General features: G+C 44.8%; 1 long non-coding RNA gene across 1 annotated transcript in view; it reads right to left on the bottom strand.

Moving 5' to 3' along the window:
- Positions 1-14972: 14972 nt before the first annotated feature.
- Positions 14973-22484, bottom strand: part of LOC125961737 (uncharacterized) — a 43427-nt gene continuing 35915 nt past the window's right edge. The window contains exon 3 of the long non-coding RNA XR_007472684.1: positions 14973-15361. This is a non-coding gene — a long non-coding RNA (uncharacterized LOC125961737). The remainder of the gene's footprint in view (positions 15362-22484) is intronic.

The raw sequence follows: 22484 nt of genomic DNA on the forward strand, positions 1-22484 counted from the left end.
AAGGAAATCACTGAAGATTAAGACAACGATTTGTACCCAGAGAGGTTCACCACAAAATTATTGAACGTAGCTAAGAATCCGACACAATTCTGCTGTCTGATCTGAGAAGAAAGTTTAAGTAAAATAAGGTGCAGCCATTATTAATATTAAACAATATAATATTAAACAATATATTAATATTAAACAATATAATATTAATATTATTAATATTAAACAATATTAATATTAAACAATATAATGATGACTATAATAAAGTCTAACTGAAAAATAATTTCGATTATATATGTTACACTTAAAAACTTAAATTTCTCTCTCTTTTCAAATTGACCATTGCTGGTAAACCTAATATCCCCTGTTTTCCTCCATCCGTCTCTCTGTTCTTCCTCTGTCTCTCTCCAGAATAACCACTGTTTTGAGTGTGAAGTGTGTCCATTCAGAGCTTTACAAAAACACTTTCCACACGTGCATAGAAAATACACATTAGTATTTTGGATGGTGTTTTTCCTGGTATTGGGCTAAATGTATTATGCTGCAACTTGCTTCCCTTCCTGATAATGTGTTTTTAATTACTTGGGAAAATACCTGTGGCCTTCCAAGTGGAAACACAAGGGATGGTATTATACAAACAGCATCATCTCAAGCACCTACACCTGATCTCATGCTCAGAGAAGAGACTAAAAGAGAATGTGCCAAAGATATTGGTAGTTTAGTGTCTTGAGGGGAGTGGGATTTAGAGAAATTGCTCTTTTCTTTATATTTGTCTGTTTTCTTCCCCCAATTTTAGCACAGATTAATTTTATAGTCAGAAAAAAGTTATGAAAAATATGTATAATGGATCAAAAATGTCCCTTTACCTGGGAAACACCAGCCTTTTCCTCTCCCCCACCCCCAAAGAAGAATTTTTTCTACTTTATTCTCAAGAAGAGGAGGAAACATAACACATGACACCATAAAACTCCTAGAAGAGAGCATAGGCAAAACAGTCTCTAAATTGTACCAACGTTTTCTTAGGTCAGTCTCCCAACGCAGTAGAAATAAAAACAAAAATAAACAAATGGGCCTAATCAAACTTACAAGCTTTTGCACAGCAAAGGAAACCATAAACAAACGAGAAGACAACCTAAAGAATGGGAGAAAATATTTGCAAATGATGCAACCTACAAGGACTTAATTTCCAAAATATACAAACAGCTCATACAACTCAGCAACAAAAAAACAAACAACCCAATTGAAAAATGGGAAGACCTATATAGACATTTTTCCAAAGAAAAAGTGCAGATGGCCAATAGGCACATGAAAAGATGCTCAACATCGCTAATTAGAGAAACGCAAATCACAACTACAGTGAGGTATCACCTCACACCAGTTAAAATGGGCATCATCAAAAAGTCTACAAATAACAAATGCTGGAGACGGCGTGGAGAAAAGGGAACCCTCCTACACTGTTGGTGGAATGTAAGTTGGTACAGCAACTGTGGAAAGCAGTATGGATGTTCCTCAGAAAACTAAAAATAGAACTACTATATGATCCAGCAATTCCACTCCTGGTCATATATCCAGACAAAACTATAATTCGAAAAGACACATGCACCCCTATGTTCATAGCAGCACTATTCACAATAGCCAAGACATGGAAATAACCTAAATGTCCATCAACAGATGAATGGAAAAAGAAGAAGTGGTACATGTGTACAATGGAATACTTCTCTGCCATAAAAAAGAAAAAAATAATGCCATTTGCAGCCACATGGATGCAACTAGAGATTATCACACTAAGTGAAGTAAGTCAGAAAGACAAATACCATATGATATCACTTATATGGGGAATCTAAAATATGTCACAAATGAACCTATCTATGAAACGGAAACAGAATCACGGACATAGAGAACACACTGGTGGCTGCCAAGAGGGAGGGGTTTGGGGGAGGGATGGAGTGGGAGGTTGGGGTCAGCAGATGTAAGCTTTTAGATATAGAACGCATAAACAACAAGGTCCTACTGTATAGCACAGAGAACTATATTCAATATCCTATGATAAACCATAATGGAAAAAATTATAAAAAAAAGAATGTGTATGTATGTGTAACTGAATCACTTTGCTGTACAGCAGAAATTAACACAACATTGTAAGTCAACTATACTTCAATAAAAAAATTTTTTTAATTTGAAGAAGAAGAGGGATCCTCCTTCCCCCATTTCTCTCCATGTGTCTCACAGATGGTGACAGAGATTTGTAAGCTTTTCACCTAGAACAGCTCTAGCATCTTTGCTGCAAGAATTTCAAATAATCATGTTCTTCCACACCGAACAGAACATTCCGAACTAGAAATCACCACACTGGATGGCACTGTGTGAGTAGTGCTTACGTTTAACCAACCTCCTAAGTAGTTTCAAAAGACATAGTTGCCTGGTCCCATGTCAAGGCAGACAGGGCTCAGATTATGAGGAAGCACATCCGCGTGACGTGCCTGCACGTCTCCGAGCCTCTTCTGACATCCTCCACCAGTGATCTCATCAGGACCGTACACCCGAGTTGAGTCTGTCTTCCTCGTGTCCAGGACAATGGGCAGCCCACAGCAGGCACTCAGGGATGAAAAGAGAAAGACGATGAGGAAAGCCGGGAGAAGAGGAAGGGGGAAAAGCCTAGAAGTCACTACCATCCCCAGGAGGCCCCTAGGAAGGGGTGCATCTGAAGCTTAATAGGCCATTTGTAAGATGGGCAAAAAACAAGGCCTTGAGAACAGAACCTAGGCCTTCAAAAGGAGTAGAGAGTCATTCATTCATTCATTCATTCATTCCTCAGTGAAGAGCTACAGAGTGCCTACTATGTGCGTCTAGCTGTGCCAGGGCTGGGGTAGAGCTGTGAGCCAGGGGGCAGGTTCCCTTGTGCTGTTATGGGGCGGTTGAGGGAAGGGGCCAAGGTGGGGGAGACAGAGGATAAGCAAGTAAACAGATAAACAACAGAGCGGATAGAAACGCTGTGGAGAAAACAAAGCAGGGTGATGTGACAGTGCCCGGGGCAGGAGCCGGTGGCGGCAAGTCTGGACCAGGTGGTCAGCCTCTCAGCTTTGCCTCAGAACAAATCCCTGAATCCCAATATCCCATTCTGCCTCTGTCCCCCTTGGTCAGCCTCAACTGCACCATCTCCACTTCTCTCATTCATTCATTCACTCATTCTAGAGTTTATTAAACTCTGTTGTCAGACACCGTGCTTGGCGCTGAGGCTACAAGAATGAAACGACACAGCCTCTGGCCTCCTGAGCTCACAGTGTGGCAAGGTGATGGCAAAGCCATGTGACCTGCGCCATAAGGAGCCCAGGCAGCTCGATGGGGGTGGGGGTCTGGGGTGGAAGGAAGCCTGCAGTGGAGGTTTTCATGGAAGAAATGTGGGCCTTGAGGCGAAGAGTTTACAACATAAGGAAAAACAATGAGAGTGTCCAGGATTTGCATTTCTTGTCGAAGGAACCAGAAAGAGGAGCAGTGGCACAGAGAAGGGGCAGCTTCTCTTCATGACTCCCCCCAGGCGGAGGGTGACTGTGCCTAGGAGCTGCTGTGGCCCTTCATTCTTCCACCATCCCAGCCAAGGATGGCACCAAAGTGCAGCAGCCACTTAGGGCCCGGGCTGGGCCTCAGGCCAAGGAGTTGCTACAGGTCAAGGAGGGCTCCTTTGGGAGGGGGTCCCAGCCAGTTGCTCTTGGCAAAAGGTAGGAGTTGGTCATGTTGGTGGCATATCAAAAGTTAATTAAAGTACTTAAAAAGACATGCGCATTCACAGCCCCCTTCCTTCTTCCAGGTGTGTGTGTGTGCGCGTGTGTGTGTGTGCGTGTGCGTGTGTGTGTGTGTGGGGGGGGTGGATGCATCAGCCTGCTGGGCTGGTTTCTGTACAAACATGGGGGTTGCGGCTGGGGAGCGTGGCCCCTTCTTTTCCTATCAGCTGCTGGTTTGGATGGATTCTTGCTCTGCTCCCTGCCTGGAGCACCACTCCCAGCCTCCCGGTTGGACCTTGAGCTCTTCCGCGGCAGACAGACTCTGCTGTGTGCCTCCCTGTGCTTTGGAGATGGAGGAAGGACAGTACCACCCAGTGACCTCCTGGGCCAGACTCTGTTTTGGAACTACTTCCTCTGGCATTTGACAAAGTCAGTGGATGAAAAGTCTTCTCATGGGGCCAAGGAATTTTGGGTCCCAAGGGGATTTGTTACAACTATCTTTGGTTGTTTTTCTTCTCTTTAAAAATAACATATAGATAAGTTTCCTTATTGTAAAGAAGTATATGCTTGTTTGTGTTTAAAAATAGAAGATACAGATAACTGAAAAGAAGAAAAATGAAACACAGGCATACAATGCACTCAGATCTTGGTTTCTAAATGCCATCATTCACTAAAAGCATGCAGTCCCCTTGGAGAAGTGGCTAATTCCAAAGCTGGGGCACAGAAGATACAAGATAAGCCTAGAACATCTTCCTGCACCAGAAAGAAAGACAGGAGGGGCTCCCCTGGTGGCGCAGTAGTTAAGAATCTGCCTGCCAATGCAGGGGACACGGGTTCCTGCTCTGGTCCGGGAATATCCCACATGCCGCGGAGCAACTAAGCCCGTGCGCCACAACTACTGAGCCTGCGCTCTAGAGCCCACAAGCCACAACTACTGAGCTCGCATGCTGCAACTACTGAAGCCCGTGCACCTAGAGCCCGTGCTCCGCAGCAAGAGAAGCCACCGCAACGAGGAGCCCGCGCACCGCAACGAAGAGTAGCCCCCGCTCGCCGCAACTAAAGAAAGCCTGCGTGCAGCAACGAAGACCCAACACAGCCAAACAATAAATAAAGAAATAAAATAAATAAAGGAATAGAAAAAAAAAAGACAGGAAATGCTCAAAATTTTTAAAAATGATTGTAGAGCATGTCAAAGGGCACAAGAACCAGCTTAAATGGGCTCTTACTGGCCAAACCTATGACAATTTTGAGCATCAAAATAAATACAGACAGTAATGGATTGTAACCTGTTGAATAAAATAAGACCCTATAGTCCATTTTGATAATAAATAAATAAGTTCTTTCTTACAATTAATAAATGTAAAAGGAATGATTAGATTTTTAAAAATCACCATTTTGCAACTATATATTAATAGTAAAAATTGATTCAAGTAAGATTCATTAACGGATTCTATGTGGGAGGTGGGGAAGAAGTCAAATAAGGAATAGGAAATTTACAGTCTCAAAGTATCTTCTCACAAATTAGTTATCAGTTATAAAAGGAGTGATAGAAAACCATACTGTGGAAAAGGCACACTTGATAACTAAGGGGTGAAAGCTACTATCACCACAAAGGGACAAATAGACATCAGGTGTTTCTAGATGTGATACCTTGAGAAGGACACAACATCACTTATGTCATATTCCAGCCCCCAAATGCACAGCCTGAATCAAATTATGAGGAAACATCAAATAACCTAAAAGTCTAGGCTTCTTAAATACTGTCAATGTCGTGAAAGACAAAGAAAGATGATGAACTGTTCCAGATAAAGGAGACAAAAAAAATGGGACAATGGAATACAGTGCACTGGATTCTGGACAAGGAGAAAAGAAGTTCCTATAATAGACATAATGGGGACAATTGATTAAGCTGGACTGTGGACAGTAGCTTAGATAAAAGTGTGGTATCAATATTATATTTCTGGAATTTGCTAGTGGTTCTGTGGCCATGTATTGTAAAAGAATACCCTTTCTCTTAAGAAATGCATATTTAAACATTAAGGGGTAAAGGGACATGACATATATAACTTACTCTCAAATGTTTCATAAAAAATAATTATGTGAGCACAGATAGAGACAGTAAGAGAAGAGAGAGAGAAATAACACGATGAATCAAAGTTTTAAAAACTGGTGGCTCTAAGTGAAAGGTATGCAAGAGTTCTTTGTACTATTCTTGCAACTTTTCTGTAAGTTAGAAATTATTTCTAAGTAATACATTTTAAAAATAAAGATAACACTGGAATTATCCATTTTGGAGTAATTAAAACTCAGCTGCAAAGAAAGAACACCTGTCATCTTATTAACCTCAGGTGATTCTTGCTTACACCACGGTGGCTATCAATACAGAACTGTTGTTCAAAATAAAATGCACCTAAGCCATCAAAAAAAAATAAATAAAATCAGATTTAAGCCAAGACTTGTTAGTAAAAGCAAAGTATTACAAATGGCTTTCCTCTATACACACACACGTTTATAATTAATTATAAATATTAACAGTATTTATCATTATTTTGTATTATTCAATTATATAAAAGTGCCTTCTAGCTGCCAAATGTATAATAAGTTGCTTCCAGTTTTTCCAGTTATTTCATGATACGAACAATTAGTATTTCATCAAATCTAAGGACACATTGCTTGCAAAATACATCACCATTATTTTATGTACCCTTCAAAAAAGAAAAATACATCCCAATCTCTGAGATGTTGGAAAACGTGCATTTAGGATTTGTGAAATAAGCCCTTTTTCTTAAATGCCAAGGAGAGCTGTGGTCTGATGGTTCAGATTCAGGTCAGAAAATGAGGCCGCCTGGAGCCCTGTGTGATGGGCAAGTTGCTTAACCTTCCAGGAGGATTCGCAAGTTCTTTGGGATTTTTCAAAACCTAAGAGTCATTATTAAATGAAGATAATAATACCTTTCCTGACCAGCTTGTTTTTCACTTTTACTAATGTTTACTAACCACTGATGTTCTGTGTCATTCACAGCATCTGCACATAAGAGGTTTGCATTTTAATGGGGAGACAAGCAAATAATTGTTCTGCCTGGGGAAATCAGGTCTGGCTAAGGGAGAGGGAGAGGGAGGAGGGTGGTGGGAGAGGGAAAGAGGAAGCTGAGGAGAGGAGTGGGGGAGGGGGACAGGGAGAGAGAGAGAAACTTGATCTTGAGGGATTTACTCACTGAGCAAATATGTATTCATCTTCTACTATGATAGGTGCTGGGGTTGAGTTGGTATTTATGAGACATCGGAAAGGGGCACCCCAGACAGAAAGAGCAGCGGGAATGGTGAGGCAAAGGGATGGGAGCTTAAGCATCTGGTGTATTTCGGAAACAGGAAGTGATCCACAGAATGTGGGGAGCTGCAGAAGATGAAACAGAAGATAGGATATTATTAGCCCCGTTTGGTTGGTGAGGAAACTAAGTTTCAGAGAGGGTATGCAATGTTCTAGGGTCCCACAGCCAAAGAGTGCTGCATTGTGTTGATTTATCTGTTTGACTGTCTGGATCTCCACTTTTTCCCGTGATGAGTTCCTTAAGAGAAGGTGTCATCGTTTATTCCAAGTTCCTTGCATGGTGAGGTCCCATCATGGATATTTAATATCTGTTTGTTGAATGAATGAACAAGTGAATGAATGAGTGAACTACACAGAATGGGTGAATCCAGCCTCCTGGAACTGTTTACATCATTTCTGTCCGGAACGAGGTGTTTCCTAGAGACCTTGCTGCCCAGTGGCCGGCCCCGCCTTGCCAGATTGTGCAGGGAGGTGGCTTCACTAGTCTAACTGCTCTCGATCAGGACCCCTGCCTCTGGGAAGACAACCTGAGTTGGAAGGACGGGCAGTGCCTCCTAGGATCTCAGGGTAAGCACAGGCAGCCCTGCTTCTGGAAGTGCACCCTCCTGCCAAGACTTCCCGAGCCGTGTCTCTGGGGAGCTGGTCTAACCATGTAGGCAAATCCTGTTTCCAAGGCAATCTGCTTAATGAGAAGCATGAGTAAGGGCGTTATGAACTGTAAAAGCCTCTGCAAACAGGAGGGGTTACCATTTGGTGTTGCTTCTGATCTGGTGGAAAGAGAGTTCTAATAGGGACCTTAGTCATCATGTCATCTGTCCCCTGTCTTCCATTTCACAGATGAGGACAGCAAAGCCCAGAGAGGGGAAGTGATTTGGCCCAAGTCACCCAGGGGGCGAGGACATGCAGAGAGGTGGCACATGGGAGCTCAGGTGCCAGATAGCCAAGCGGTGTCAAATCACCAATTACTAGCTGGGGTAGGGAGGTGGGGGCTTGGGCAAGTGAACTAACTCGTCTAAGCACCAGACTCTTCCTCTGTAAAATGGGGGTGAGGGTCATTATTTTAAGGGCTGTTGTAAGGATTGAGTCAGGTAACAAATGTCTGGAAAGAGCTTTGCGTGTACAGGAACGTAGAAGGCGATGAATGAATGTCAGCTCTTATTCTATTATTATCTGTATCATCCTCATCCTCATTACTATTACTACACATTGGCAGAGCTGGGCTAGGATACAAGACCTTCCAACTCCGATTTTATCTCCTACAGTCACTGGACTCCTCGAGTTCAGCGAGATATCAGACCCCCTCGAACTTACCGTGGTTTCATTCATTCATCACATATTGAACGCGCACCTTTTATGTGTTGGTCAAAATGCTAGTTGTGGAGGGTACATGTGTGTGGAGAGGATGGGCAACTGACAAGCAGGAGGTATAAAGACGAAACACACATAGTCTCTGCTGTTAAAATGATGTGGCCTGGGAGGGGGGGTTCAGAGGGGGGAAGGAAAGAAGGAAGAAGAGCTTTCTGTACGTGTAAGAGGCAAACAACCTTAGAAGGTGGAACTAATTCTTGAAGCTATTTCTGGAGATCGAGGAACCATTTGGAAACCTGGGTGGATCCAAGCCAGTCCAGGATCTCCTGGAATCACCACAAAACCCCCAAACGAGGACAAAACCTTCACACACACACACATGTGCGCTTGCACACATGCACCCAGTGCTGATGGTAGGAAGCCTTGGCCAGCCTGCTCCATCCTCCAACCAAGGGACTGGCAGACCCAGACGTCATGTGTGAAGAATTCAGGGAACCCAAGACCACCCTGTTGCTGGGACTCAGCTCCACACTTTCACCAGCTCTCCTTTCCTAAACAGAAATGTGCTTCATTGTACACAGCAGCAGGTGTCCGTGGAAGAATCACATCAAGACATCTCGTCTCTGCCCTTGTAAGAAGGGAGATAACGTTTGTGCAGGGGCTGGAGATAAGGCTTTAAATGAGGGCTCTGGGGCAGGTGTCCAGCAGTTCAGCATCAAAATCAGGCAGCATCAAAATCAGGGAGCCTCCAAAAATGAACATGCAGCGGGGTTTTCTAAAAGCAGCAATGAAAAATGATTCAAAATCAAGAGATATGGAGGGGAAAGAGTTGAACGGGGCTGTGACCCAAGGACTTTCATGAACTCATCTAGTTTAGTCTTTACGGCAATCACATTTTACAGATGAAGACATCCAAACTCAGAAAGGGTAAGAAACCTGCCCCAGATAATTGAGGATGGAACCAAAACTTAAACTAATACCCAGAAATGAACACACACGAGAGAAGAGCAAGGGCTGTGTGGGCTGATTCTTATGACCCAACAAACCAGAATAATGAGAAAAAAAAACCCAAATCCACTGGAATCTTATTTGTTCCTCAAAGTCCACCTTCTACCCCCTTGATCACTCCAACCACAACGTCTTCCCCCTATTCTGAACCCATAACCAAGTTTTTTTTTTTAAGAAAGGCTATTTTTACTATGCTTATAGCCCCTACATCCTGACATGCCTTGCTAGCAAGGGTTCTCAGATGGGTAAGGGCCTGCCCCATAAGTGGATGGTGTTCATAAGGAAATTGGGAGGGCGGTGTACCATGTGAAAAAAGCATGGACCCTGGATTCAGATAAACCTGGATTCAAATCCCAGCTCTACCACCAGCTAGCTGTATGATGTGCTCTGACTTAACTCCTCTTAGTTTCTTCACCTCAAAATGGAGATATTAATATCTTCTTTACAGGTTTGTTCAGAATAGAGATTAAAAATACGTAAAGCTCCCAGCATGATGCCTCTTATGTGGAACTTCCTTTCCCCTTGCTTCATGTTTCTGTGTGGAGGGACATCAATGCGTGTAGCACTCCTGGCTCCTTTCAGACCCCTCCTCAAGCCTCCTAGGATACAAGACCTTCCAACTCCGATTTTATCTCCTACAGTCACTGGACTCCTTGAGTTCAGCGAGATATCAGACCCCCTAGAACTTACCGTGGTGTCATTCATTCATCACATATTGAATGGGCACCTTTTATGTGCTGGTCAAAATGCTAGCTGTGGAGTGTACATGTGTGTGGAGGAAAAGGCGGGAATTACCTGGCTGGCACATTTGGGAGTAGTCGTCTCTCCACTTTCCCTCTGGGACCCAGCAGCCGCCGAAGCGCACACTCTACCTTGCTCATCCACCTTATATTGTGGCGGGAGACTCACTACAGGGGGAGGCCAGGGCTTTTCCATCACTGCCTGGGGCCAGCTGTTATTAATATATTGGCCTGATACTCACTGGCAATAAAAGGAAGCCCATTTTTGCCATAAACCTAAGCCGGGCTCGCCAAGACTGGTCTGTCATTTTGGTCTCCAGCTGTCAGAGCCCTCTACTGTTTCGAATGGTTCAGAACCCGTGGGGAATAGATGAGGTGGGTGGTGGATGTCATTCAGAAGCCTGCTCTAATCTCAACAGCTTCTGCATCCGGTGCTCAATAAATGGGAGCTCCTGATTTACGCCAGAAACACATCCTACAACCCCTAATGCTGAGTCTGCCCTTTCTGTGTTCCTCTTAAGCATATCCTCCTCACGCCCAGGCTCATGTTCCTTCCCACTCACCCCAGGACTTTTCCTAGTGAAATGGCCTGAGCTCAGCCCTCAGGGGCCCCCTCCTTGCTGGGTGACTTCCTTAAGCCCTGCCCCGGATGAGTAAACTTCCCTTCCCAAGAGGCGAGATGCATGTCTCCTTTGCCAGAGGCTTTTTACGGTAGATCCTGAGCTCCTTGGTTTTTTTTTTAAAGATTTTTTTTTTTGATGTGGACAATTTTTAAAGGCTTTATTGAATTTGTTACAATACTGCTTCTGTTTTATGTTTTGGTTTTTTGGCCCCAAGGCATGTGGGATCTTAGCTCCCCGACCAGGGATCGAACCCGCACCCCCTGCATTGAAAGGCGAAGTCTTAACCACTGGACCACGAGGGAAGTCCCACAGCTCCTTGTTCTTAGATGTAGGATCTCTGAGGCATATACGAGGTGCTCTGCCTGCTTTCCCACTAATGTAAGAAGGTGGAGAGAAGGCTGATTTCCAGAAATCAAGGGGCCTTCACTGCCGAATCTCCAGTGTTTGCCCACAGTGTAAAAAAAGTGAGATCCAGGCAAAGCGGCCATCCTAATGGTCAATTAACCAGCAGCAGAAGTAGGGAACAGCGGGATTTAAACATACACCTGTGTAACAGCTGCACTCCCCTCTCCCCACTCCCTAAGATCTTGCACATAAAAAAAGACAGGGAGGAAATCCATTCCAACATTAATGTAGGTTGAAGGGTCATTAGAGAATTTTACTTTTTTCTTAAGGCTTTTCCATTCTTTATACATTTTCTACAATGATGTTGTAATTGTAAAATTAAAAGAAAAAGTAAAACTCACCTTAAAAATATATAGTTAGGGGGCTTCCCTGGTGGCACAGTGGTTAAGAATCAGCCTGCCAATTCAGGGGACACGGGTTTGAGCCCTGGTCCGGGAAGATCCCACATGCCGCGGAGCAACTAAGCCCGTACACCACAACTACTGAGCCTGTGCTCTAGAGCCCGTGCGCCACAACTACTGAAGCCCGTGCATCTAGAGCCCGTGCTCCACAGCAACAGAAGCCACCGCAATGAGAAGCCCGCGCACCGCAACGAAGAGTAGCCCCCGCTCGCCACAACTAGAGAAAGCCTGCACGCAGCAACGAAAACCCAACGCAGCCAAAAATAAATAAATAAAATAAATACATTTAAAAAAAATTTTTAAATATATATATATACAGTTGACCCTTAAAAAACAGGGGTTTGAACAGTATGGGTCCACTTATATGTGGATCTTTTCCAGTAGTAAATACTGCAATGCAAGGTTAGTTGAATCCAGAGGTGAGGAACTGTATATATGGCGGAAACGTGTGTGCGTGTAAATACTTGGATTTTCGACTGCGTGGAGGGTGGGTGCCCCTAACCCCCACGTTGTTCAAGGGTCAACTGTACATGATTTTACAAAATAATTCCTAGATCCTTTAGAAATACCTATTGGGTACGTACCATGTACAAGGCACTGGACCATCTGCTATGAAGGGTGCACAGGGTATAAAACAGGGTCTTTGTCCCAAAAGTGAGGAGGCAACATTAGCAACTACCTGCTGCACTTGTAAGTTGCAGGGGTAGAGCTAGAGAGATCTGTAAGCACACAGAGGCAACTGAAAGATAGTCTCTGTTCCGTTCAATTAACTTTTACTGAGGAGCTATGTGCCAGACCCCCTCCTAGATGCTAGTGATACCAAGTCAAAACAGAAACTATCTTCGCCCTCCTGTTGCTCAGTCTAAGGAAGTGGGGTGGTAATTTTTATATAATGCACAAAGTGAAGAGATAAATGTAGGCAGGGAAACAGGGGTGCATGGAAGGTGGTGAGTTCTGAGAAGGCTTCCTGGAGGAGGTGATACCTGAACAGAATTTAGTGGGATGAACAGAGTTTGCCAGATGAGAGGAGTGGGGAGGGATGGAGGAAGGTGTTTCATGCAAAGGCCAGGAGGTGCAAAGACCATGGGGGGAGCAGAGAACTAACTATATTTGATATTCCTAAGCCTTAAGAATGTTGTGGTCATCAACAGGGGGGCAGGCACCAAGTCATGAAGGACTTAGTGTGCACCACCAAGTGCTTGGACTTGGTTTTGAAGGCAAAGGGGATTTTAAGGAGTATGACATGATCACATTTGCATTTTAGCTTTGTTGGGGATGGAATTGAAGGTGGGGGGACAGCAAGACTGGAGGCAGGGAGGCCAGTTAAGAGGAGTCTATCTCATTAGCTTAAATTAGAGATGATGGAGAAGCCCTCAGTAGAGCAATGAAAGTATGGAGAGAAAGAAGCAGACTGGAGAATTACTTAGAAGATAAAATATGCAGGATTTGGTGATAGGCTAGAGCAGGGGGTCTCCAAAATTTGTTGTAAATGGCACGGACTTCCTCCCCATAGTGGAGGTCAAAAAAAAAAAAAGTCAAATACTTGCTTTATCAGTCTCCTTTGAAGCTAGGCCTAAATCAGTGGTCCTGACCAAAGGCCCTGAGTGAAAAAACTGCTTGGAAATGTTCCCCCTCTTCTGCTGTTTGCTGCCATGTCCACAATGTGATGCCCGGAACTGTGGCAACCATCTTTCAAACATGAGGTGGAGGCGGTAGGGAAACCTAAGGATCGAGTCAGTATTCTGCAGATGGCTGAACTGAAGGATGGAAATTACATGCCTGGGCCCGTGGACTACTGAATTAACCAATTCTAAAAGCTTTCCTCTGGATTTCTAAATACACGTGATAATGCACTCCTCTGGTTAAATCCCTTTCAGTTAGGTATCCTTTTCTTGACGCCAACAGAAGAAGTGACTGCACAAGCAGGTTGTCTGAGTGGGTGGTAGGCTTCAGGTGTACACACATGAAGTGTGAGTTACCCACCAGACACCCAAAGCACAGTTGGGTGTATTAGTCTGATAGGTACTATTATGGTAAGAGCTGAAAAGTAGTCATGGGATCTGATAATTATGCACTTATTAGTAGCTTTGAACAGGACAGCCTGGGGGGAAGAACGGAGGCAGAGAAGCCAGATTGAGGTGGGTTCAGGAGTGAACCAGGAACAGGAAAGCACAGATGGTGGATATGGACTAATATGCAAGACGGTGATTCAGAAGGAGAAAGATGGGTGATAGCTACAGGGGTTCACACAGGATCAAGATTTTTTCCCCTCTTTTTTTTTTTTTATCTAGATGAAATTCACGTGACATAAAACTAACCGTTTTAAAGTGTGCAGTTCAGTGGTATTTAGTACTTTCACAGTGTAGTACCACCACCACCTCTTTCTAGTTTCAGAACATCTGGATTTTTCCCACCTTTTGGCAATTGTGAATAGTGCTGCTATAACATTTGTGTACAAATGTTTAACTGTTTTCAATTCTTTCAGGTATATGCCTAGAAGCGGAATCACTGGGTCATAGGGTAATTCTAGTTTTAACTTTTTGAGGAACCACGATCAAGTTTGTCTGTTTGTTCTGAAGAATAATGGAAGAGACTTGAGCATGTTAAGGGGCTGAGGGGGGACATCTCCTGGAGAGGAGGAAACAGAGGACACAGAGAGGGGAGCTCATTTATGGAGCAGGACCTTGGTGCAAGTGGGAGGGGATCAAGCATTAAGCGGGATGGGAGTGCAGACGGAGAGGCTGGACTCAGGGAGGAGCTGGGACATTCATCCTCTGAGACAGGAAGGGACGTGAAGATGAATGTGGAGATCGATGCCTTTAGACGTGGGTGGCAGGAAGTTAAGATGCTTTACACCTGGTGGTCTCAATTTTCTTCACCAAAGTGAGCGGGTGGAGGGTGAAATAGCAGGGGCTTTGGAGGCAGGCAGACATGGACTTGAACTTTCACCTGCTGCTCACACCCTGCCAGCTGCCACTTAGTAGCCCTGAGCCTCAGGTTTCTCATCTGCAAAACAGACCACATCCCCTCCTGCTGGGGATTCTGTAAGCAGCTGTGTATAAAGTGCCTGGCAGCCTGGAGGCTCTGTGCTGGGCCGCCCTCCCTGTTGTTACCACGGGTGTGAAAAGAACAGAGAAGATTTGGAACAGGCATATATGGGGGAGGAGAGGAGAAGAACGTGACAGTGGATAAGTAAAACCCTCATTGAGCGCCATTGAAAAGACTTACCTGGGAGCCATCCTCAGGCTGACGAGCTCGTTGTGAAGACAGAATATAAAACATGGAACTTCAGGGCTTCCCTGGTGGCGCAGTGGTTGAGAGTCCGCCTGCCGATGCAGGGGACACGGGTTCATGCCCCGGTCCGGGAAGATCCCACATGCCGCAGAGCGGCTGGGCCTGTGAGCCAGGCCGCTGAGCCTGCGCGTCCGGAGCCTGTGCTCCGCAACGGGAGAGGCCACAGCAGTGAGAGGCCTGCGTACGCCAAATAAATAAAAAAAATCATGAAACTTCAATCACAGTGAATGCAGCTCTGGGTGCCGGGATAGTCAGAGGTGTTGCCCTTGTTGGCAAGGAGAGGAAAGGAAGGCTGACAAATAGAGAAGGTAGGAGGTCTTGACTGTCAGGCAGGGGGGTTAGCAGCGCTTTTGTAAAGTGTCGGGGAGGAACGAAGGTTCTTACCACACTGGCACAACTTCCCATCAAGCAAGAACAGCAATGGAAGTGAAGGCACTTGAGGAAGCTCAGGTTGGGAGTCCCGTGTCTTTCTGCCTGTGTCCTTTTTCACATCCCTGCATCCCGGGTGGTGACTCTCTGGTGTCTGCCACAAGCAGGGGAAACCTTCCTGGAAGAACACATTCAGGGAATTTTTCAGGGGTCAACAGAGGTCACATGGTGAACCAGAAAAGAGACCGTGACAGCCTGGTCGTCAGCAGGTCTGGGCCTCGGTTTCCTCATCTGTACAATGCAGGGATTCGTCTGGCTCACAGTGATTCTGACAGCTAAGATCCTGAAAAGACGCGGCCGGCACTTAACGCCACTGCCTGTGGAGCGCCCTCTCCCCTGCTGCAGAGCCCTGCCTCTGCTCTGCAGCCCCCTGCCTGCTACCAGGCTCCTCGCTCAGCCCTGATCCTCTCCACCTGAATCTTGCTTCCCCCAGCTGTCCTAATTAAATATGCAATACCCTCTCTCCTACTCCCCCAAAGCCCTCACTGGAGAAAACTTAGCCACGACTATTGGTCTAATAAAAGCTTTATTGCCTCTTCTAAGTTACATGTTTAAGGTTTACTGGAGGCCTCCGACAGATATGGTTTAAGACCAAAAGGTGAGTCTCCTGGCGGGAATTGTGGAGGAGAGGTAGGTAGGGCAAACTGACCTAAAATGTGCCCCACGTCTGTTTCTGTATCACTGCCTTGATTCCAGCATAAAGGACGACACAGGGACAGACGAGAGACTCTTCATTTTTATAGAGCTTAGAAGGCTCCCCAAGGCATTGTTATCTAATTTGGTCCTCCCAGCAGATCTGAAAGGGAGGTCTGGCAGATGTGAGCAGTTAGGTGTAGCAGATCAGCGTGCTGGCCGGCCCTGAGGATATTCAGTTGGGCCGGAATCCTGGCCTCGCCCCTCACTAACTATCAATCTCTCTGTGCCTCAGTTAACGCATCTGTAAAATAAGGGTGATGATGATAATAATAAGATGCACTCCATGGGGTTATTGTATTAAATGAAGCAGTATCTGTGAAGCACATTCTGGGAACTCGAAGAGTGATTAATAATATCACTATTATTCTTCTTGCCCCAGCGTCCCAGCGCTCCCACTGGCTGGGTACCTGGTAAGAAGGGTGTACACACCCTCTGGGTATTTGCTCAGCCCACCCCCTCCCAGCATTGCTTCCCTTACCCATGGGGGAGAGGTGCAGGCCCAGCAGCCCTGCTGGACGCTTAGATGAAATCAGGGGCAGCTACGTGACCCAGGCTGGGCCAGTAAGACCTTGCCTTGGGAACTTGGTATTTTCTGGAACGGGCATTCTCTCGTCAGCTTGGGCAGGTTCTTGAATCTAGGACTTAGGAACTGCGAGGCAGAAATGGATGCACAAAAGCAGAGAGAGGAAAATAAAGCGCAGGGAGAAGCATAAAGAGGGTATCAAGTGGCAAGAGAGAGCGAGAGGCCGGGAGAGAGACACAGAGAAAGAAAATGGTACCTTGGCCCTGCCCTTTCCGGTGCCTAAGGGCATCCGAGAGTGGTGGGGAAGCGGGGGAGCTCTAGGGCCAGGAGTCTTTGGATTAAACCCCACCCTGCCTTTCTCTTCCTTAAGCATATAATCTTGGACAAATAACTTAACCCCCCTGTGCCTAGCTTCCTTGTCTGCCCCGCGGGTGCTATACAACAAAACCCTACCTTTTAGTTACTATGTCTTTCCCCTATTGTTCTACGATACCCTTGGGTGGGTGTGGCCTGGAATTATATGAGCTCTCATTGGAATCCCAATTCTAGCTTTCAGTAGCTTTAAGATTTGAGACAGTTCTTTGACTCCTTTAAACCTCACTTTCTCATCTGTAAAATGAAAATGTACCAGTCTCATAGGACTGTTGTGTTGCTGATAAATGCTTAACCAGCTGTGCCGATGGGGGGAACTCCTGATTTATTATAGCATTTGCTAATTTCCACGGTACAAATACTCCCACCACAGCTGATTTTAAGATAGCAATGTAACATCTTTGAATGTGGAGTTGGAAAGAGATGTGCTCCGTTATACCCTGTCCAGGTACAACAGACATAATTTGAGCCTAGAGAACAGTTAAGGGTAGTAAAATAAGTAGGAACTGATGAGTCTTCGGTTTTCAGCACATTTGTTGTTAATGTAAACTTATTTAATTGTGGGTTAACATAATTTAATTTTTAAATAATTGTTGTGTTTAGTAGCTGGATTGCAAAATTCTTGAAAATTTAACAATCAGCCCTGGCGAGCGAGTCCAAGCTGCCTTCCTTCCCATGCTTTTGATGAGCTACAGCTCAGAACCGACTTAGGAGAGAACCCAGCACATAGGAACTGCTCAATGAATGGTAGCTTATGTGATTCTTGTCATTTTTTTTTTACACAATTTAAGATCGTAGTGGAAAAATCAGGAAAAAACACATTCCAAAAGCACCTTTTAAAGGAGCAACATACACTTGAGGTTTATGCAGTGTGATTTACTCATAAAATCACTATTCTTGGCGTAAATACAGAACTGACACCAAGAAAAGAACTGAAAAGAACTGAAAAATGTTGGGTTAAAAAGTTGATGAAAATTCGGGACTTCCCTGGTGGTCCAGTGGTTGACTCTGCCCTTGCAATGCAGGGGGCACAGGTTCCATTTGTGGTAGGGGAATTAAGATTCCACCTGCTGCGCAGCACAGCCAAAAAAAAAAAAAGAAGTTGATGAAAATTTGGATTTAATGTGGTGTTGCCTGTGAAGGCTGGAAGTTGGAGGCAGTTCCTCATTAGGGGCTGGAGAAGTAAGAGGAGAGATGCACGGGAGCAATGCTGCATGCAGTTAGAAGCAACAACCTCGAGTGTTTACGAGAATGCAGGCCGTATAAACAGTGTTATGCTAAATGCATAAGAAACAGGTAATATTCTACTCATTAAATACATAGGAACACACACGTGTGCATACAAAGGAACATTCCATAATTTACAATGACACATACATTTGTGCATCTGACAGGATCCAGGCAAGAAAAAGATAGGCATACACATTGCAGAATTGCAGAATTAATACAAGGACTATTTACAAAGACAGGAGCAGTGTTAGGAAAAGCAACCGTCAGTGGTAAAGTGTCCAGGAGCTAGGAGCAGCCCTGGGACCTCCACATGCCCTACACCTGAAGAGCTGAATGAGGTGAGAGAGCTCCCTGGAGAGGACCAGCCTCCAGGAGCTGGAGGATGCAGCCAACACTTTCTCCCACCAGAGGACCTTACTCACTGGCAGGTAAAGGGGTCAAATACCCCAGCTTCTCCTTCCTGCCACCTTCTGGCTCTCCTGACAGTACTTTTCATTGGCCAAACCCAGTAAAAACCCAGGGGGCAAACAAGCTGTTGATGTTCACCCTACAGATGAGCCGCCAGGGACTCAGAGCTGGACCAAGAGAAATGGAAAGTGGCCCTGGAGGTGCAAATAGAAGCTGCCCGGCACAGTCTTCCAGGATGGATGTGAATGGGGGGAAGGGAGAAGAAGTGGAGACTTGGTGTGTAAAGGAACATACTAAAACCCAGGAGTTCTTGGTCCAGGTGTGGGGGATAATCGTGTCTTTAATGGAGGAGCGTAATTAACTCAACTCTCAGCACCTGAGGTCTAAAAGAAAACGCAAATCTGATATCTGGGGAAAGGTAACAACTATTCTAAAGAAGCCTTTGGAGATCACCCTTTCTCTGGTGCTGTTTGCGTGGTAATCCAGGCCTCCCCATGTGAACTCAGGGCTGGAGAGAGAACTGACTCCTTGTGTGAAAGAATGTGGTGGCCACAGGAAGGGGCCCCGGGAGAGGACGGTGCGATGCAAATCAAAAGCAGAAATGTGTGGTGGGGAGGTAGAATGGGTCTCAGGAGTATTTTTAAAATCTGTGTTTATCAAGAAAAAGGAAGCAAAGACACGGAGGCAATTAGGAAGTGATGGTATTTCTCTTGTAAAAATGAAAATATAGATACGTGCAAAGGAAAACATCTGGCAGGCAATAAGTCCAAGTGTGAATGGTGGATGTTTTGGGGTGTGGATTATGAATAGCTTTTATCTGCTTTCCTATATTCTCTGATTTTTGTAAAGTAAACCTGAATTATTATGTAATGAGCAAGGAGTTAAGTAGAAAAGGTAATGCTATCTTTGCATAACCTTAATAGTTGAGAATTAGGATTGATGATATTTGAAAATTGTGCCACATTTCTTCCCTCTGCTCACTTTCTCCTCCTTCCTGTGCCTCCAGGTTCTGTAATGACTTTCATGCTCAGGGGAATGGGCTGATTCAATCACTTCCATTGTAAGGTCAGGGAGATGACCTGGGCTTGGTCAACAAGAGGGTTATCAAAATGATTACTTTATAACCACCTCTTGGGAACATTTTCTGCCTTCTACCAAGAGGCTGAGTAGGGATCAAAAAGTAATCCTGCTTAGAATTTCGTACTTATATTAGTTTCCTAGGGTTGCCCTAACACGTTACCACAAGCCGAGAGACTTAAAACAACAAAAATGTATCGTCTCACAGTTCAGGAGGCAAGAAGTCAGAAGTCAAGGCACTGGTGGGGTGGGTTCTTTCTGGGGGCTCTGAACGAGAAGCTGTTCCGTGCTTTTCTCACAGCATCTAATGGTTGCCAGCAGTCCTTGGCGTTCCCTGTTTTGTAGTCGTTGGATTTAGGGCCCACCCTTATCCAGTATGACCTCGTTTAACTTGGTTACACCTGTAAAGACCCTATTTCCAAATAAAGACCATATTACACGTAGCCAGGATTAGGACTTCAACATTTTGGCAGGACACAATTCAACCCAACCCACGGTAGTGCCAACTGCCAAAAACTTATAAATGGCCTTAACAGAGAAAATTCATACTTGGGAATTTTCCTGATAAAATAATCATGAATATTTTAAAACTCCTTAATGAAGTATAATATAATACAGGGAAGTGCAGAAATCATGTGTTCAGCTCCATGAATTGTCACAAAGTGACACACCCATCTAATCAGCACCTAGGCCAGGAAGCAGCACGTGACCCTCTGCAGGAGTCCCCCTCTCGTCCCCTCCTTTGTTCCTTACCTCCAACACCACAGATACAGTTTGCCTATTTTTTAAAAAAATATTTATATATATATATTTTAATTTAATTAATTAATTTATTTATTTTTGGCTGCATTGGGTCTTTGTTGCTGCACATGGGCTTTCTCTGGTTGTGGTGAGCAGGGGCTACTCTTCGTTGCAGTGCACGGGCTTCTCTTGTTGTGAAGCACAGGCTCTAGGTGCGCGGACTTCAGTAGTCGTGGCACATGGGCTCAGTAGTTGTGGCTCGCGGGCTCTAGAGCACAGGCTCAGTAGTTGTGGCGCACGGGCTTAGTTGCTCCGCGGCATGTGGGATCTTCCCAGACCAGGGCTCAAACCCATGTCCCCTGCACTGGCAGGTGGATTCTTAACCACTGCGCCACCAGGGAAGCCCCAGTTTGCCTATTTTTGAAGTTAATATTGGCTTGGCCAAAACGTTTGTTCAGGTTTTTCTGCAACATATGGAAAACCCAAACAAACCTTCTGGCAACCCAATACATGTGAAATAATGTAGAGTCTACCTTTTTGTGTCTGGTGTCTTTCACTCAACATTACATTTGTGAGATTCATCCATGTCGTGGGTAGCCATAGCTTGTTCAGTTCTGATGGCTGTAAAGATTCCATTATGTGGCTGTTCCACAGTTTACTGCTGGTGGATATCCGGGTTGTTTCTGTTTTGTTTTTTGCTACTATACACAGTGCTGTTGTTAATATTCTTGTACATGTCTTTCGTTAGATATACGTACATACCTCTGCTGACTATCCACCCAGGAGTAGAAGTACTGAATCACAGGGAAAGTGTATGCTCAGCTGTAGTAGGTTCTGCCCAAGCCTTTCAAAGTAGTTGTATCGATTTACACTTTCATCAGCAGTGTATGAGTGTTCTGGTTGCTCTCTACGATCGCCAACACGTGGTATTCTCGCTTTATTTTTAACCATTCTAGTGTATGTGGATATATTTTAGAATAAAATATTTAGCGCAACATTGTTCATCAGAGCAAACAAAACAAAACAAAAACGGGAAATGGTTGACATGAAAAGGTGCTTTTCATATATTAAGTTAAAATGAAGTTATAGGGACTTCCCCGGTGGTCCAGTGGCTAAGACTTCACGTTCCCAATGCAGGGGGTCCGGATTTGATCCCTGTCAGGCAACTAGATACCACATGCATGCCGCAACTAAGAGTTCACATGCTGCAACTAAAGATCCCGCATGCTGCGATGAAGATCCCACACGCAGGGCTTCCCTGGTGGTGCAGTGGTTAAGACTGCCTGCCATTGCAGGGGACACAGATTCGAGCCCTGGTCCAGGAAGATCCCACATGCTGCAGAGCAGCTAAGCCTGTGTGCCATAACTACTGAGCCTGCGATCTAGAGACCATGAGCCACAACTACTGAAGCCTGCGCACCTAGAGCCCATGCTCCGCAACAAGGGAAGCCACCGCAGTGAGAAGCCGGCGCACCGCAACAAAGAGTAGCCCCCACTCGCTGCAACTAGAGAAAGACCACGCACAGTAACAAAGACCCAGTGCAGCCAAAAATAAATAAATAAAAATAAATAACTTTATTTAAAAAAAAAAGATCCTGCACGCAGCAACAAATATCCCGCATGCCGCAACTAAGACCTGGTGCAGCCAAAATTAGTAAATAAATAAAAATAAATAAAATAAAATGAAGTTATAAAACTCTATTAACCCCATTTTAATTTTTTTTAAAAAGAGAAAGACAGAAAGAAATCTGTGCATCTCTCTTTTCCTCACCTCCCTCCTATCTCTATAACCCCTAGGGTGTTCTGATCCCTCTGCCCCAAATGCTTCTCCCTCGACTCCTTTCACAGATGCTCATTCTCATGCTGAAGGCCTCATTTTAATCACCCCTCCTCAGAAAGGCCCTCCCCATCACTCATTACAAAATATGCCCTCTGAGCTCCATTTAGAACCCAGTTTTTTTTCCTTCCCGGTGATTAACAAGTTTCTAAATTTGTATAATGTTGTGTTGTTTGTCTTCCCTATAAATGCAGGGACCATGGGTGCCAGACCATAGATGTGGAGCTCTACTCACAGCATTCAGACATGCATAGAGCTCACATTCTACTGGGGATAAGACAGACAAACAACATGATTGCAGATGGTAATAAATCCTTCAAAGGATACAGTAGAAATTAATACAACATTGTAAAGCAA

Source organism: Orcinus orca, chromosome 17, assembly GCF_937001465.1.
Source record: "Orcinus orca chromosome 17, mOrcOrc1.1, whole genome shotgun sequence".
Classification (NCBI taxonomy): domain Eukaryota; kingdom Metazoa; phylum Chordata; class Mammalia; order Artiodactyla; family Delphinidae; genus Orcinus; species Orcinus orca.